This window comes from Lissotriton helveticus, chromosome 2_1 (assembly GCF_964261635.1).
Source record: "Lissotriton helveticus chromosome 2_1, aLisHel1.1, whole genome shotgun sequence".
Taxonomy (NCBI): Eukaryota; Metazoa; Chordata; class Amphibia; order Caudata; family Salamandridae; genus Lissotriton; species Lissotriton helveticus.
This window is the reverse complement of record NC_136059.1, coordinates 591,876,176-591,895,067: the sequence shown is the minus strand read 5'-3', so window position 1 is coordinate 591,895,067 and position 18,892 is coordinate 591,876,176. Positions and strand designations below refer to the sequence as shown.

The following is an 18,892-nucleotide window of genomic DNA, read 5'->3' as shown; positions in this document are numbered from 1 at the left end:
TCCACGTCCTAAGGTTCCTTCTGTACCCGACGATTTTATTACCACCTATTTAATGGAACCTCCACCTGCTTACACTAATCAGATAACAGCCAGAAGAATAACCGCCCAGACTGAACCCATCCCTGACGCCTCAAGTAGTGTTCTGCCTATGTTAGAATGCGATTATGACCCAACCCCAGGGGAAGGTTCACAAGCAGATATTTCCCTTCGCCTACGAGAAGCTCTAGAAGGTATACGGGAGGTACCGAATGTCACAAATTGCCTAAACAAAATTTATGAGGCACTTCGAACAGGAGAAAATTTAGAAACACTACAGGAAGCTATCAAAAATAGACCCATAGCACATAGAAAATGTCTCTCACGATTCATGATCACTTGTTTTATCAGAATGATAGCTAGTACAGGAAAAAGCGTTCCTGAAGATTTACTACAACTAGATCAAGCAGTAGTTGCAGGGAATTACAATAAGATAAAAGGACTAGATCTCTTTATTCCACTCTTCACTAGCAAGGTTTCTGATTCCCATCGAAAAGATGCCCCTACCCAGGAAACTGAGAATGAGAGTACAAGCGAAGACAGAGAAGAAGGAACTGCTTTTCACGGTGCAGAACGCCCCCGTATCCCTCGTTCTCAGAATAATGGACAATTCAAACTTAAAACTAAGAAATTGTCAGTCCCTACAGATAGGTTGTTCCAACGAACACAAGAAGCTCTAGATGATTGGATGGACGACGAGCCTCCACTCACCACACAAGAAAAAGAACTCGTTAGATCAAGCACCCATTGGGTATCTCAATACTCTATATATGGCCCTGATATAGTTGCTCAAATATTTTTATCGATCCCTCTGGCATCTCAAAGGCTAGCTAGCATCTATATGGTTCAACACCTCATTACAATGTACGAAGATACTGGTTGCCCACCAAAAAGATTATATCCTCTCTTACGAGACTGTTTAGAAGGGAGGTGGGTAGCCAGGGGACAAGAATTCCTTAATATCTTCCTTGACCTACGACAGCGATATATTCAATGCTTTACAGACAGTTATGATGCAAACCCCCATCACTATGACCAAGGACAGTTCCCCCTCCGAGAAGTACACCCGTTGTAGATTTCGCAGGAAAGTTGCAACAAACGTTTGTTTACACTCCCCTGACAAAACTAGAAATACTAGAGATTAAGAAAATGGTCCCCTCTCATGAAAAGGACCCTTCCGGTTTCCATAGGGAACTCAAGGATATCCTTCAAATGGGTTCTTTCACTGATAACGACCTCAACATTCTCCTCAAGGTCCTGTTACCTCAAGGAACGTATGACAAACTAAAGGGAAAGGATTGGGAGGTTGAAGGAAAAAAGGTAACATGGGCAGTTTTAGAGAAAGAAGACACTACTCGTAATCCTGGACAAGGGCTGGGACCTCTAGTTCAGGAGCTCCCCCGCTGTCTCCCTAAAATACTATCCCAGTTGCTGACCACTAAGAAAGAAGACTGGGATGCTATCTCTGCATGCAAACAGAAACCAGATGAGGATATAGGGGACTATTATACCAGGTTAGAGAAATGTTTTCTCATCAACAGCGGCCTCTCCTCCGGTGGAGACGCCTATAGTCGATTATTTGTCTCCAAATTTGTAGAAAATGCCTTACCCACGATCAAAAATAGAGTACTGAAGGTAGAGAGTACTTGGCAAGCAAGCTCCCCCTCACAACCACTTCAGATGCTCCAATATCACCAAAATAGAATTAGGGACGAACAAGAACAAGAAAAGAAGAGAACGAAAGATACTAAAATGAAGGTATTAGTAGCACAAACTAATACGATCCAACAGACCCCTAAACAACCCCAAGTGCCACAAGAAAAAGTTACTTGTAATTATTGTAAAAAGCCAGGTCATTTTGTGCGTGACTGTCCAGTATTACAACATAATATTGCCACTGGGAAGACACAACCCCGTAACTACCCCCCTCGACCTTCTGTTCCCATATCAGCTCCTCCAACTGATTCTAAACCTGCCACACAACTCTATCAGTACCCAGTGTCATCCTATCCTGAATTCCCCGCGATCTCATGAGACAGCTGGGAGGAACACGATAGTCGTCCACTGATCCCGGTCCCGGTCGACCAAAAGGGTCCCTATGTACATGATAAACTCCTAGGTAAAGAAGCAACATTTCTGATCGACACTGGGGCTAGTAGGACGACAGTGCAGCACAACGAAGTTCCCGAGGTACCCCTCTCTGGCTCAAATAGTATTTCCTTGGGTTTTTCTGGTACACCTGTCATCAACAAAGTTTCCGAACCAATATCACTTAAAGTTGGTCCTCTTACAACTTCCACCGATTTAGTGCTTACAAAGTCCTGTCCCGAAAATCTCCTTGGCATCCAGACACTAAAAGAACTAGGTGCTATAATATGTTGTTCCCCGGAAGGAGTCCGACTATTCCTCCGAGATTTTAAAGGTCATTTCACCACACGAGAATTAGAGACATTCCTGTTACACTACGGGCTACTGATCCAACAGATGTAGGATTCATGGATATTACACCACACCTAGTGACACTGAAAGAAGGCGTTGTACTACCTCGTATCCATCAATACAAATTACCTCCAGATGCAGAACAAGCCCTTATTCAGATTATCGATGATTTAATAACAAAAGGAGTAGTCAGAGAAGTACCTTCCAACACATGTAACTCGCCAGTTCTGCCAGTCCGAAAGAAAACTGATGATGGTGCGCCACCAGTCTAAAGACTCGTGGTTGACTTACGTGAACTCAATAAATGTGTAGTACCCCAATACCCAGTGGTCTCGGACATCAGTACTCTGTTAACAGCTATAGACCCCGAGGCCACTCATTTTACAGTAATTGACCTTAAAAATGCCTTTTTCAGTATACCCATTCACCCAGACAGTCAGTACCTATTCGGATTGTCCCTACAAGGTCGCAGTTTCTGTTTCACAAGAGCTCCCCAAGGGTATAAAGAAAGTCCCAGTATCTACAGTCAGGCACTTAAAAGACAGTTGGACGACATTGTTCTGCCCACCAATACGACATTGTTACAATATGTCGATGACTTGCTGATCACCGCACGCTCCGAACAAGAATGTGAGCAAGCCTCACGAATTGTCCTAATGTTCCTTGCACAACATGGCCACAAAGTGTCACCCTCGAAACTACAATTGTGTTTACAGCAGGTGGCCTACTTAGGACACCTGCTGTCAAAGGAGGATAGGGCACTCACACCTGAAAGAATTCAACTTATTTTTAACATTCCTGTCCCCAAGACACAGAAAGAGGTCCATGCCTTTATTGGCCTCACGTCCTACTGTAGACAATGGATTCCCCAGTTTGCGTACTTGGCCAAACCCTGATACAGCTAACGACCGCAACCTCTTCCCCATTGCCATGGACACCTGATCATACTCTTGCTTTTGACACCCTCAAACAAGCATTATGCTCTGCACCTGTCCTAGCCACACCTGATTATGCCAAACCTTTTGTCCTCTTTGTCACAGAACGGGAAGGTACAGCCCTGTCAGTACTCACACAAACACAAGCCAACAAACATCGTCCCTGTGCTTATTTTTCGAGCACTCTTGACCCTGTTGCACAAGATTTGCCTGCCTGTCTGAAATCTGTTGCAGCTACAGCTCTAGCAATACGACAAAGTGATTCCATAGTACTAGGACACTCTCTTGAAGTACAAGTTCCACATGCAGTGGAACTACTCTTGAATAGGACACAGACACAACACTTGACCATAGCTCGTCTCACAGGTTATGAAGTCACACTGTTCCAACCCCATATCATCATCAAAAGGTGCAATATCCTCAACCCAGCTATGCTACTGCCTACTGTTCCAGTTGACAATCAGATTCATAACTGCTTAGAGGTAGTCGAACTAGTCACAAAACCTGGTCTGATCTTACAGATGTCCCTCTAAGTACACCAGAACACACACTGTTTGTAGATGGTTCCTGTATGCGTCTCCAATCAGGCGAACTTTCAGCAGCCTATGCTGTCACTACAGAAAACACCGTCCTTCTAGCAGCCAGAATATCTGTACATTCAGCACAAGCAGCAGAACTAATAGCTCTTACCCAAGCATGTGAATGGTCCAAAGGAAAACGAGTCAACATATACACCGATTCGCAGTACGCATTCGGGGTAGTCCATAACTTTGGCATCCTTTGGAAAGAGAGAGGTTTTCTAACCTCTCATTGTACCAAGATCCAACATGGAAATCTTATCCTCCAGCTACTAGAATCGATTCACAGACCCACAGAAGTAGCCATACTAAAATGCAAAGCACACACCAAGGTCACAGACTCTATCACCAGAGGTAATGCTCTGGCAGACGCCACAGCTAAACATGCTGCTCAGACAGAAACACTAAACACCAAAACCACCATGAGAACTATCTGCCCAGTTATCGATCCCACCAAAGATGTAGTAGACATCCAAAACCAAGCCACAGAGACCGAAAAGAGAAAATGGGAGGAGGAGGGAGGTTCACACACAGATCAAGGTTGGGTAACAAAAGACAAGTCCAAATGGTTCCTCCCTGACATAATGGTTCCCGTAATGATAGAAACTGCCCATGGTCCCGCACATCTAGGAGAAAAAGGAATGCTAGACAGTCTGAATCTGATATGGTACAACAAGCATCTACGTGCAGCGGCTAAACAAAAAGTATGAACCTGTATGATTTGCTGTCAGTTCAATCCAGGGAAGAGTGTCTCAATTGAACAAGGAGGGTTCCATCCTCCAGATCACCCCTTTGAAGTCCTCCAAATGGACTACATACAGATGGAGAGATGTCGGGGACATAAGTATGTCCTCGTAGTAGTCTGTACCTTAACTCGATGGACTGAAGCATACCCTGTCCCAGACTATGGTGCCCAGATGACTGCCAAGCAATTGGTAAGGGAATTCTTCCCTCGCTATGGGTTACCAAGAGTCATATACTCTGACAACGGACAACCATTCTCCTCTAAATTGATGGAGGCTGTCTCCTTACTGTTAGGATACACCTGGAAATTTCACTGTGTCCGACACCCCCAAGCTGCAGGTCTAGTCGAATGACATAATCAGACCCTAGAAACCAAACTAGCCAAGATCTGCGCTGACAAGCAAATAGACTGGGTTACAGCCCTCCCGGTTGCCCTCTTCTACATGAGAATGGTGGCACATTCCCGGACCGGTCTGTCCCCATATGAGGTCACATTTGGGAGGCCTCCGAATATCTGGGGTGTCCCATCTCCTAAAAAGCTCGTTGACATTGATGCAAATGTACTGACAGATTACTTGGCTTCTTTGATGTCTGCACTACGTTCTTGCCGTTCACAGGTGGCTGCAGCTTTTCCAGACAAGACCACGCCCGACGAGCACTCTCTTCACCCTGGTCGATGGGTGCTCCTCAGAAATTTTGACCGAACCAGCCCTCTGGAAAGAAGGTGGACGTCTCCCAAGCTGGTGCTGCTGACGACGACGACCGCCGTCAAAGTCGAAGGACGGAAAGGGTGGCTCCACGTGAGCCACTGCAAGCCCTTCTATGGACCAACTCCTTCATACGCTGTTGCTGATCCCGAAACCAGAGACACTAAAACATCAGACTTTAAAGACACTGAAACGACAGACTTTATTTCACCCCTTCCAGAACTTTTGCCCAGAGAAGAGTACAAATCGCGGCTGCGATCTGATCCAAAATAGACCTGAGACATTGCACCTGACCTCGGCCTACCAGTGGCTATTTAAGCCCAAGACGGACGCTTGGTGAAGCGGTTGCTGGGCAGTGTCCGGTCACTGGTGCATATTTTACTCAGACTAAGCAGCCGAAATCATGAAGATAAAGACTCATTGTACAAAACTGTTACAGAACAAAGTCCCCCTTTTCCTTTCTATCATGATTCTTATTTTCTGCATCATGGCTTGTCTAGGTTGGTTCCTTCATCTAGCTTTCCCACCATCTTCCCCCACGCCTTTGAACAACACCGTTATGCATTCACACGTAAATCTTCCTCCACATCTCACGAACAGAAGAAAATAGTTCTTCAATAACACGTTCATCTCCACACTCCACCAACATCAATTGGTGATTAACAGGACCAATTGTTGGGTCTGTGGTTTAATGCCACATTCCGTGCACGGAGGAATGCCTTTTATTCCTCTCCCTTTTGGCTACGCTGGATCTACCTATGCCCTCTCTATGATATTTTCCGCCTCTGTCAGAAACATTCCTGAGACCCAAATCAAGAATGCTAGTACCTGGAAGGAGATAAAAACAAAAACCATACGAGCCGTCGAAAAGATGGTAACTTTTACAGCCACATGGGGGCAAGCAGACAAAAGTGAAAACACCAGTTACTCCCTCTTTAATGACACCACCTCCTTTAGGGAGACATTCTCAGTCCAGAAGAGACAGACAGACCAGGGAGGATGGGCCGTGCCCCATAAGGGCCTATTCTGCGTAAGAGGAAAGGGCAAGGGTCAGAAAATGGGAAATAGTGAATGTAACAAGACGTACACCCTACCTGATCCAAATTTTCCAACGATGACCACTGCCACCAACACCTACTTTATCTGTGGACCTCACGCACGCACTTGGCTGCCTCAAGGCTGGTCCGGAAAATGCTACATTGCATTTCTCCTTCCCCCCACCTACACCGCTCCAGCGGATTACCATCTCAGTGACCCTCCAACCGTAATTAACAGACGGCGAAGGGGGGCCATAGACGCTGAAGATACAGCAGGCCAAGAGGCCGGCGACTTCTTTAAAGGAGTCATCCCATTCTGGGGGCCTATGATCAACAGCCGCCACATAAGACAACTGACCCGTGTAGTCCAGGGAGCCATAAATGAAACAGCTGGTGCATTAAGTAACATCACCGCTGAGATGGCTGCTGACAGACTCATGACGTTACAGAACCGTACGGTCCTAGACATCATACTGGCCGACCGTGGTGGCGTATGTGAACTGAACGGGTCCAGCTGCTGTATATTTATCCCAGATAATGCACCCTCGGTGTATTCCGCTATTTCCCGCCTTCATATACTTTCCAGAAAACTAGATGCAGACACTGATGCCTGGTCCCTGACAGGTTGGCTCTGGGGCCTCCTGTCCTCATGGGGATGGAAGGCGCTTATAGTTATAGGTCTTGCTCTAGCCTTCCTCTTCACCTGCTGCCTCTGTATTCAGTGCAGTCCAGCACTCTGTAGTTTCTGTATCACTACCTGCATTCCCAAAACCCAGTCCAGAAAGAAAGAAAAGGAAAGAATCATGTTACAGGAACAAGTGAACGACCTAATGAGTATAGAAATAGACTAGAAAAGAAAAAGAATTTTAAAAGGGTATATTATGGGACAAGGAGGGAATGTGGAAAATGATTATTTTTCGTAGTTTATGTCCCATCATACACCCTTTCAGCCACGTCGCCGAGCCCGTCATGCCGGAACACGAGCACACGAGCACACGAGCACGAACCGATCACGCGCTCACAAAGTTGCACACGCACTCTCCTTCCCCAAAAATTAAAACGTACATCCTTATGGTCAAAGCAATTCCGAGAACAAGCTGCCTCACTCAAATCGTGCATTTCTGTGGTTAAGCCGATGCCGAGAACAAGACCCCCCCATTCGTAACCATTTCCCTATAATCGGGCCGATTCCGAGAAATGCCCCCCCCTTTCTGTTAAACCACGACAACCAATTCCGAGAAGAAGAGCCCCCGAATGCTGAAACACGACAAAAAGACATTCTGTCACGACCACCTCTCCCTTATCTAAGGAACCAGCCTAGTGTTATTTCTCCACACCTTTGCCTCTCTTGTGCTTCCTTATTCTAAATCATGACTCAGCCTTATCTCCTCTGCCATGTTTCTACTTTTTCATGACGCTGCCTCCTTTTATGGTCATGACTTCTGTTTTATTGCAACATATGATCCGGGCCTACATGACCTCTGTTTTACTTCAACATATGATCCGGGCATGCATTGAAGGGAAGCTCCTTCCTCTTTTCTTGATATAAATACTGTGTGTTCAGATAATAAAGTTAGAGATTCTTCTGATCCTCCTCAGGTGACGGAGCTCTCCCTTAACTCGAGTTACTGAATAAAGACCCTGAATTCGAACCACCACGGACTCTGCTCTTCATACTTGATCTTATTGATATAGAAATTATGATCAAGGTAAATTACTAAAATATTTACCACAGTACACTAAGAAGGGGAACTTTAGAATGTTAGAGCTGTGATAGTAGTTCACATTTAGCGTCTAGTAAATTTTGCCCTGGAAGACAACAAAATTACTCTGCTTGTGGAATAATTTGCCATTTCGCCAATGTTTGTAAGAAAAGAAGGGAATCAAAGTAAAATGTGTGGGTGTTGAGAGCTCTAGTGGTGAAGAGAGTAAAATAAAAAAAAGTACTATTTATAACCGTGAGAATTTTGTACAAGATTATGATTCGAAAGAGTTGTTTATTTTAAATATTAATGATAACTCTGGAAGAAACAAAAATAAACTATTATGTTCAATGACCATTGGACGTGTGACAGTACAAATGTTTGTTGATTCTGGGTCTCCGTACTCCCTTGTGGATAAGGAAATATGGAAGATTAAGTTTGCTAACCGATTAGGTGCAAATTGTTGGAATCAAATATTCACCTAGAAGGATTTTCAGGAGAAAAAAATTGACTTGGTAGGATAGAGACCCAGATTCAAAAATAGAGAGTCATATGGAAAGCTTGAGGTTGCCAAGAAAGGTCCCACTACTCTAGGGTGGAGAGATTAAGGGAATTTACATATTGTTCCGAATCTGAACATCCCTGAACCTGTCATGATTTTGGATGAAAGTCAGATAATGGGTGCTGAAATTTTGAAAAGATTTCACAGGGTGTTCAGTGGTTAAATTGGGAAATTAAATAGTTTTGAACATTGTATAGTTTTTAAAACTAATGCATGCCCCTAGATTCATACTATCTCCCCATTGTTGGACTGTATTTCGATGTATAGTGTTGTAAACATGAATATCATCGTAATGCAATATTTACCATTTGCAATAAAGAGTTATAAAAAAAAATACTCCTAAAGTGAGAAACATTCCAACATTACTCAGGGTTGAGGTTGAAAAAGAATTGGAGAAATTGGTCAATGCAAATATCATTGAACCTATTGAATCCTCAGAGTGGATTTCTCCGGTAGTAGATGGCAGACAGAGTAACGGTAAGATTAGATTGTGCATTGACCTTCGTCATTTGAATAATAATATAGTGGTGGATGAATTACCATAACATTTTCAGAGATATTAGCTTTAATAAAAAAATGGTATGTTGTTTTCCTCTATTGATCTCTCAGCTGCATTTCACAAGATCCCATTAAGTGAAGAGAGCAAGTCAGACACAGCCTTAATCACACCAATGGGTGTTTCCAGTATAAAAGAATGCCTCTCGGTTTGGTGTCCGCTGTTGCCATTTTCCAAAGACTTATTCACCAGTTATTTGGGAAACACAAGAATGTAAGGTGTTTTCAGAATGACATCTTAATTTGTGGCAAAGACAGGTGGGAACATGACAAGATTTTGGTTGAGGTTCTGGTAATTCTGGAAGAGAGGAGTTTGACCGTAGAACTTTCTAAATGCAAATTTGCTGTGAGATCAGTAACATATCTTGGTTATGTTCTATGTGGTAAAGGAGTTACTACAAAACCATCAATAGTAGAAGGTGTCCAAAATGCTCCACACCTTGCGAACAAGGATGAAGTAAGATCATTCCTTGGTTTAGTTGAATTACTAATACAGTGCTCAATATAAGACAATTGTTGAAGAATAAGGGGACAGTTTAATGGACTGAAGGATGCAGAAAAGAGTTTAAAGATATAAAGAAAGCTATTATTGAGGCCCCGGTTTTAAAATGTTTTCCAGAATTAACAATGTTGTCACTGTGGATGTCAGCAGTAAAGATTTAGGAGGTGTTCTCTCACAAATACATTCCTTAGGGTAAAGAGAGCATAGTTGTGTATGCTTTGCAAGCATTATCATGGATATAAGAACAAAATTCTGAAATTTACAAAGAAACTCTTACATGTGTTTGGTCTTTGGATCATTTTAGATCATTTGAGTGGGGAAAGCAATGCAAGGTATGCAGTGACCACAAACCTTTAGTTAAACTGTTGACTACCGAAGATTTTTTCAATGTATTTGCTAGAATAGCAAGAATGTTGATGAGACCGCAGGATTTCATATATAGAGTTGAATATATGCCGGGCAAAACAAATGTTCTTGCAGCTTTTCTAATACGCTTGCCTAATGATTTACAAGAATGTCCAGAAAATGATTGGGATGATGTTCATGTTGCGTTAATTCAAGATCAAGGTATATCAAAACTTAAGGAGGAGGTTTGGAAAAGGCAATATACTTTGGATGAAAATTTACAGCTTGTCATCAGATATGTGGAATATAGTTGTCCGAAGAAATCTTATAATTCTAAGACGTGAAAACCTTTTTGGGAAACCAGGAATGAGTTATCTGTGGTGGAAAGAGTTTGTTCACAGAGGTGAAAGAATAATTCCCCCATTTTCATTTAGAAATAGCATTGTGAAACTGTTCCATTAAGGTCACAGTGGTATCATAAAAACATAACAGATAAAAAATGGTACTAAATGGATATGTGCGTAGAGAGAATAGTGAGGAATTGTGTTTGGTGTGCCAATTCTGATTAGTCACTGAGAACGTTAAGGCCCAATATGTGTGAGCCTATTGTTTCCAGTAAGCCATGGCACACAGTGGCAGTTGACATAGTGGGACCAATTGGGACACAGGCTAAGTACATTATTGCACTTATTGATGTGTATTCAAGGTGGTCTGTGTTGAAGGTGGTGGATAAAATGGATTCTGGAGAAGTGTTGAGGTTCCTTAAAAAAGTGTATGTAGATGAAGAGATACCTGTGCACATTATTAGTGATAATGGTGTGCATTTTCTGTCTAAATTATTGAAGGACTATTTTGAGACAGTAGGAATGAACCACAGAACTACTTCCTTGTATAATCCTAGTGGTAATTACATGATTGAGAGGTTCAACAGAGTGTTGAATATTGCTATACAATTGGCAATGCAGAATGGTGGTAATTGAGAGGTTCAGATTTTTAAGACGTTGTGGCTGTATCGGACCACACCTCATGAAGCTTTGGAGGTATAAGCATTTGAAGTTATGAGAGGTAGGGGAGCAAGGACTAAATGAAATTTTAAATGGATGTTACGAGCATTTAATATCACTGTTACAGTAGATAAATTGAGGAAAATAATTGTTAACAAAGGCAAGAAGTATGAGGAAATGTTTTATATCACGAGAGGATCAAAGAATGTGGAAATTAAGGAAGGAATGTGGGTTAAGGTAAAAAAAACTATGAAAGGTGGAAAAAGGAGAAAGTCAGTTCTCAGAACCATTGAATGTGGTCAATGTTTTATGCAATGCTGTTCAATTTAGTGATGGTAAGGTGTGGAATCACATAAGAATTGCAGTTTTAAAGGGAGGTAGCAGTTAATTTTATGGAAAGGACATGAGAGACAGTGTGGAGTTCCATTTTAAGGATGAAGATTTAGATCATGTGGAGGAGGGGAGTACTGACATGTTTCATGGTGAAATTGACATTGGATGTGATGTAGAGAATAATAACGATAGAGAGGAAAATTAAGTGGTTGCACAAAGGGAGGGATATGGTGAAGAGTTTGTGGAAGATAAAGTGTTGGAGAATGGTGGAAGGGTCAAAGAAAGGGATGTTGAACAAGGAAGTTGATGGTCATAATAGAAGAACTTGCATGAGACCTAAATGGATGTCGGATTTTGTGAATGAAGATATTCAGGATGGTAAATGAGAGTACTCTTTCTTTGTATTATTTTAATTTATCGTTTTATTGAGCTGGTGTAAAGTTTATGTTTTTATTTGGTTTATTAAAAGGGGATGATGTGTTGTGGCTTGATAAATTAGTATTATTACTGGAAGTTAACCAGGTTTTGTTTATTAGGTAATGTCGTTATCATTTGTAATATAGGTAGTTATGTTCTCTTGAGCATGCCACGCTGGTAGTTCCAATTCCTTGTGGAGTAGACCTTTTGTGAGAGTCGTCGAGAGGATGGACTTTGAAGGTTGTGTTTCCAGTATGCTCCACTCTACCTGGTGTTTCAACTATGGCACAAAGTATCCTGAGTAAAGTAGATCTTGGATTCATTACTTTACAAAGTGTCACTGATAACATATTGGAATGTCACACATAATCACACGCAGATCAAGCAATGTCACACATAAGCAAACTGAAAACTTGGCAGCTGTGACTGTGCAAAGATTATCAGGGGTTTGGTGCTACATCATGCAATGCTTTTTTATGTTGCACTCTCATCAGCGTTGGGTACACAAATCATCTGGCACCCAAAAGCTGATCAACAATATCATTTGCGCCATTTTTCGTCATGGAGCACCCCCTTGGGTCACCAGAGCGCCCTAGCAAAAGACAACAACTTTCCATCTCGTGTTATGTTTTCAAGTTAGCTAACAACAGAACATTAGAAATTGAGCAAGACTCAGATTATCAATTGTGTCTATAATGAATATTCCACAATGTTCGCCAATCGAGGAGCGCCGCAGTGCATCACGGATGGTATTCTGCCTCAAGCAGTGTCAATAGAGCCAAGGCTTCAGGAGAAGATGAAACGTACCTACTCATTTATTTATTTTCTTCCTCTTCCTGAATATTGATCAGCAGTCTTTGAAGTGCACGGATGTGCATTGAATTTTACATTATTCGATCAGTATTTGTAGGCAGGTTTCCATTTCGTCCTCAGACAGCGAAAGAGCACGGCTTTGCTTCCCAATGCATGTCCTGCCTCTCTCACATACTTTGCCAAATATCAGGTTCCACAAAATTTCTGAAAATATATTTTTTTAAAATGGGCTTAGAAGAAAATTAGAGGTGGTGACCTTGCTATCACGTTTGCACAATTGGTCAATGACAATGCAACTCCATGGATGCAATTTTCCCTCTGGTAATTTTACTGAGGGTGTGTTCTGGCAATACTGTATGCGTATGGCCTCTGTATATTTTTACAAATATGAAATGGTTGTGTATTCATAAAATCAATATATGATGTTACAATACAAACAATTACAACGCATGCTTTTACAACACAGTTTTTACATCGCAGCTACCATTACATCGCATGATATTACAACGCATGCCATTACAACCCATTTTTAAAACTACCATTACAACGCATTCCATTACAATACATACCACTACAATGCATACCATTACAACGCATAATACTTTTAGGGCAACATAGGGTAAGTGTTGGATAGTGGAGGGGTAAAAATTACTATTCCCACTCCAGTGAGTGCAATAGTAGGGAAAGTGTTCGATAGTGTACGGGTACAAATTACTATTCCGATGTACCCCAATACCCATACCCACCCTAAAACTAAAAAATCTCCATTACTTACCTAATAATGAGTTGTAATGGCATGCATTGTAATGGTATGTGTTGTAATGGCATGTGTTGTAGTGACATGTGTTGTAATGGCATGCGATGTAAAGGCAGTTGCGTTGTAACAGTTGCATTGTAAAGGTAGTGTGTTGTAATCACTGCGTTGTAATGGATGTTTTCCTTATAAAATACAAGGGCACTCTTGATATAGCCAAAGGATCTGCAGCCGTAGACCTGGATATTGGTGAGCGACGACTCATGGGCAAATGCGAGTGCCCTGCGGCTTTCAGGAAGGGGCCGCCAAAGCAGGGCTCTGATAGAGGCATACATACGATAATGCCAGGACTATGACTATGAAGCCTCTGTTAGTCAATGGTGGAATGATTGCCTGGGATCAGAACATCATCTGACAGAAAACCGGTACAAACATATCTCCCCAATGGAGTTAAATCAGCCCCCAGTGGGGAGATATTTTTGCAAACGATGTTGACAGGAGACACCCATTTGTTTAATGGTTACCATTGCATTACCCACACTAGTTGCTGCTAGAGTTGTTTTTAGTGGAAGAGGTGACTTTGCAAGTCGTATGGGGTCATTTACCAAAATGCCAGGAGTAGTGGAAGTGACATCACGTTTGGACCCCATATGACTTTTGACAATCTGTCACCCTCCCCTCAGCTGTTTGTGAACTGTCTAACCTTTTAATTATTTATCACATCTTTCATGCCTGTTGCTGAATTTTTCACCCCTCATGTCTCTATTAATGGTGTCTTTCTCACTGACCTTAAAATGCATCTTACCCTCTCTCACCTTAATTTCTCACCTGTTCTGTCTCTTTTTCCACTCTATTTCACCTTTCGCCCACCTCTCCTACTCCTTAATTTGTCCTTTCTTCATCTGTCTATGTCACAGTATTACTGGTGTCTCTTTCATCCCTCTTTGTCTCTCTCAAACACAAATCCTCCTGTCTTTGTCTCTTGATCTCTCTATCTTCTCTCTGTGGTGTCTTCTTCCTTTCATTATTCTAGTCTCATTTCACCCCAAATCCTTTTACCTTTACCCCCTTTCTCTCTTTCTCTCTCTCCCCTGTATTTCTTTCTTACACCCTCTACAAGCTCAGGAGCAGCGGGAGGCATGGAGGCGATCCACACCCAGGGCCGGACTGGCCATAACGGGCACCGGGCAATCCCCCGGTGCGCCACAAGGGTGGGGGCGGTTTTGGGCCGCTGGGGGCCTTTTTTGTTACAGGGCCGTTTTTGCAGCACATCGGCCCTGTAACAAAATTGGCCGAAAACCGGCCCCGGCAAAGAGCTTGGTCTTAAAAATTGTATTTCGTCCTTGTACTGCCGCTTTTAACTTTGTACTGTGCACTCTAAACTCCAGATCCCCGACACCGCAGATGCGCACTAGCTGTTAAATAAGCCTAGTGTGCTAGTGAGCTGATTGTTCTCTGCTCACAATTTTAATACTGTATATTTATCTGTGCTGCTGCTTTTAAGATCTCAAGTTCCCCTATCTTTCTGCACGATCTGCTCTGCTCCCCGGTCCACCATGGGTTTTACCCGCTTGAGTGGAGGGAGTACTCAACGCTTCTTCTCGCTCCACCCCGATTCTGGCTGGGAGACTGGAGGGGGTGGAGTTCTCTCACTATATTACCGATGCCTGAGCCTCCGTGCAGTGGACGCGCGCAGCAGGCGCGCCAAAGGCACCTCAAAGGCTAACCCTTTCTGCCCGTTGGCACCTGGCCGGGGAAAGGGGCCACAACCCCTGCCCGTTTTCCCAGCGACTTCATAGCTTACAGGCCCCTAGACTTGTATTCACTCAGAAAGGAGGTAAATCCACACTGTGATCACTCTTTGAAGATCACTAATGCTGTCCCCATTGCAAATTCGTACTCCAACCGTCTAACAATGTCACGACTCCTGTGACCCTCTCACCCCATCTCAGGATGTTCCTCTTGAACTGCAGATCCCTCCCATAGCATTATACTGAACTTGCCCTACTCTTGGATGAACACAATATCGATGCCCTTTTCATAACCAAGACATGGCTCTACGCTGAAGCTGACCCAATTATTGTGCAAACCCTCCCCCCTGGGTATTCAATAGTGATCGCAGATCGCAAGCTCGGTAGAGGAGGAGGCATAGCAGTGGTGCATAAAGACATTTACAACTGTCGCATTACCGCCGACCCGTTGTCACGCTGCGAGAGCTTGACTTTGTCCTTAGAGTTCTCTCCAACGAGCACATTCTCAGGCCTTTTAATTTACCATCCACACGGGCCCCCAGGCGAATTTCTCTCAGCCCTTCCTACTTTGCTCGCTAATCTGGCTTTGGCCCCCTCTAATTTTACTGTTTTTGGGAACCTTAACCTGCATATAGACGACCCTAACGACAATGCGGCTAAGAAACTGATTGCCAGCTTGTCTGCTCTTCAGCTCATGCAATAAGTTCCCTCCCCCACGCATGCCAAGGGCCACCTTCTTGACCCGGTTTTTAGCAACATACCTGAACTCAGCGTAGGCACCCCACAGCCGCTTCCGTGGTCAGATCATTACCTGCTCCCATTCACGTGGGCAGCCAAGCCCCCCTCCCTCCTCCAATGCCATCCTGGTCTTGGAGCGGAATTGGCCCAAACTCCCTACTGACAAATGGATATCAGTCCTTGATGCTTCTAGACCAGAGACTGATCTCAATCCCACACTCGCGAATGACAAGTTCAACCACTGGATCACTAGCTCCCTTGATCTAGTCCTTCCCATAAGACCCACCCTCAAAAAATGCAAACAAAATCGACCCCGTGGTTATCCCCTAAGTTAAGAGAATCTAAACAAAAATTCAGAAGACTAGAGCGTAGGTGGAGACAGAACTATTCTGAATCTCAGAAGCTGGACTACAGAATGTCAATTAGACACTACAAATCGGAAATTAATGCTTCCCAAGCTTCCTTCTACGAGGAGAAAATCAACGCAGCTGCCAACTGCCCCAAAGTAATCTTCCAAATCGCAAAAATTCTCTCTAACACGCCCCAAAAACAACTTACCTCAGAAGGGGCACTTACACGCTGTAACAACCTGGCGGAATTCTTTCAACAGAAAATTCAAAACATCTATCTGTCTTTCCCAGCCTCTCAGTGTGAGCAGCCAGATCCCCACACCTCAGGTTTGCCTGTTGAACCCTGACCTTCACTAAACCAATTCCCTCTGCTGGATTCAGTCTTACTAGATTCTATCATGACCAAAGTAACCTCAGGCTCACCCTCCGATCCAGTCCCCCCTCAATTTCTTGAACTAGCCGCTAACTCCCTCCGCCCTGCAATACCTGCTCTCTTAAATTCATCCATTCTTTCCGTTACTGTCTCCTCCACCTGCAAATGCGCCCTGGTCAAAGCTCTTTTGAAAAATCCTAATCTTGACAAGACCAACCTGGCCAATTTCCGTCCCATCTCCCTTCTTCCCTGGATGAGTTAAGTGCTAGAAAAACACATAAACTCTGTCCTGTTTGAATACCTGGAATCAAACGCCCTCCTACACCACTCCCAAACTGGCTTTCGCCCTAAGTTGGGGACCGAGATGGCCCTTCTCGTGGTAACTGAGGAGGCCAGAAGGATACTGGACCAGGGAGGCACTGCCGCTATCATCCTCCTTGACCACAGTGCCGCTTTCGACGCTGTCAATCACAATACCCTGACCCTCCGTCTTAAGAGCCTAGGAGTGTCCGGCACTGCACTAACATGGTTCCAGTCCTTCCTCAGTGACCGCTTCTTCAAGGTGTTTGAAGGAGATGTTCTCTCCAACCGGTTGCCGCTCAGTTGTGGGGTACCCCAGGGTTCCTCTTTAAGCCCCACACTGTTTAACATGTACATGAGACCCTTGGCGGAGATTGTCCATCCATTTGGCATAAAGATCATCAGCTATGCAGATGACACGCAACTCGTGGTGGCCCTAAATCACCCGACCGGTCATCCAGCACCCTAGGCCCTTGCCTAGAGGAGGTCCCCAAATGGATGGAACTCTCCTGCCTCAAACTTAACAGTGTTAAAACTGAGCTCCTGCTTCTCGGCAACTCCCCCTCCTTCAACCCTGCATTGCTATGGCCTCCCTGTCTTGTCCGGTACCTGAACCAAAAGATCAGATCAAGAGCCATGGCATGTGGCTTGACCGCTCCCTTAGCTTTAACCATGAGGCCACCAAGCTCTCATCTTCTTGCTTTGACTTATTGAGGATGCTCGACAAGATCCTCCCTCTTCTCCCATTCCAGGCAAGAAGAATCCTGGTCCAGGCCCTCATCATCTCTCATCTGGACTATGGAAATACCCTTTATCTGGGAGCCCCTCTATCCAGCACCTATAAGCTCCAGATTATCCAACACTGCGCTGCCCGCCTGGTTCTTCAGATCCCCCGCAGACACCAGCATTAAAAAACCTCCATTGGCTCCCCGTCAGGGCTAGCATCCTGTTTAAATCCATGTGCCTAGCACACAAGGCCTTCTGGAAGTGTTGCTCTGCTATCTCCCAATCCCTAGTCACTCCCTATCATCCAACCAGGAATCTCCGCTCCAACTTCACCTTCTCTGCCATCACCACTAGAATACGGCGAGCCAGATAGGGTGGGCGCTCCTTTTCCTTCAATGCTGCCAACTACTTGAACGCCCTCCCTCTGCATCTGCGTAGAGAGCCTAACCTGCTAGCATTCCGGAAACCCTTTCTAACACCTGCTTCTGGCCCGCTTGTTTCTGTCCACAGCGCTGGGAGGCCTCAGTGTAGCCATGCGCTATACAAGTTCCACTTTATTCATTCATTCACTGCCTAATCTCTCCCTCCCACCCCCAGGTACCCCAGCTGTGTATAACACCTTGGCATTAAGGTCTTAACACAGGGCCCTGCAGCTCCTGAAATGCAGGGGGTCCCCAACGCTTCATGATCCCCCAACCTCTTCAGACAGGTCCCGTTTCACCCAAGGTGTCAACACGTATTTGTGAGATATGTGAGACTCAGGAAACCCTTTTTAGATTCTTCATGGGGGCTTCACCATTTTACATTACGCCGCTGCTTAGCATCAGTGTGTTGAAGCTGAGCTGTGGGTGACTCAGGAGAGACGAGACTAGTGGGGATTTTTGCAGGGGCGCAGCTTGGTCAATAAGATTGGGGGGGTTGAGCTTCTGATTTTCCAACAATCACAAGGACATATAATGTTAAAATACATTATACTACAAAGAGGGCACATGAGAGGAGCTTTTAAGGGGCAGTGAAAGTGGAAAGGAAAAAGGATTGGTAGGGGTGATAAATGAGAGAAAACTCAGGGGCATATTTACAAGCCCCTATCGCCACCACAACGTCACCTGTATTGACGCTATGGTGGCGATAGGGGCTGGGTCTTATGTACAAGGCAGCATTTCTGGCGATAGTTAGCATGAAACGGGTGG

General features: G+C 44.2%; 1 protein-coding gene across 2 annotated transcripts in view; it reads right to left on the bottom strand.

The window, feature by feature from the left end:
- ZNF366 (zinc finger protein 366) overlaps positions 1-18,892 on the bottom strand; it is a 157,693-nt gene that overhangs the window by 114,789 nt on the left and 24,012 nt on the right. Inside the window, exon 1 of one of the 2 annotated variants that reach the window (XM_078675278.1) lies at positions 12,705-12,893. The exons of the other annotated variant lie outside the window; for it this stretch is intronic. The gene's annotated coding sequence lies outside the window, so the exon portion shown is untranslated. Of the gene's footprint in view, positions 1-12,704; positions 12,894-18,892 lie in introns of those variants that run through there. 2 annotated transcript variants of the gene reach the window in all.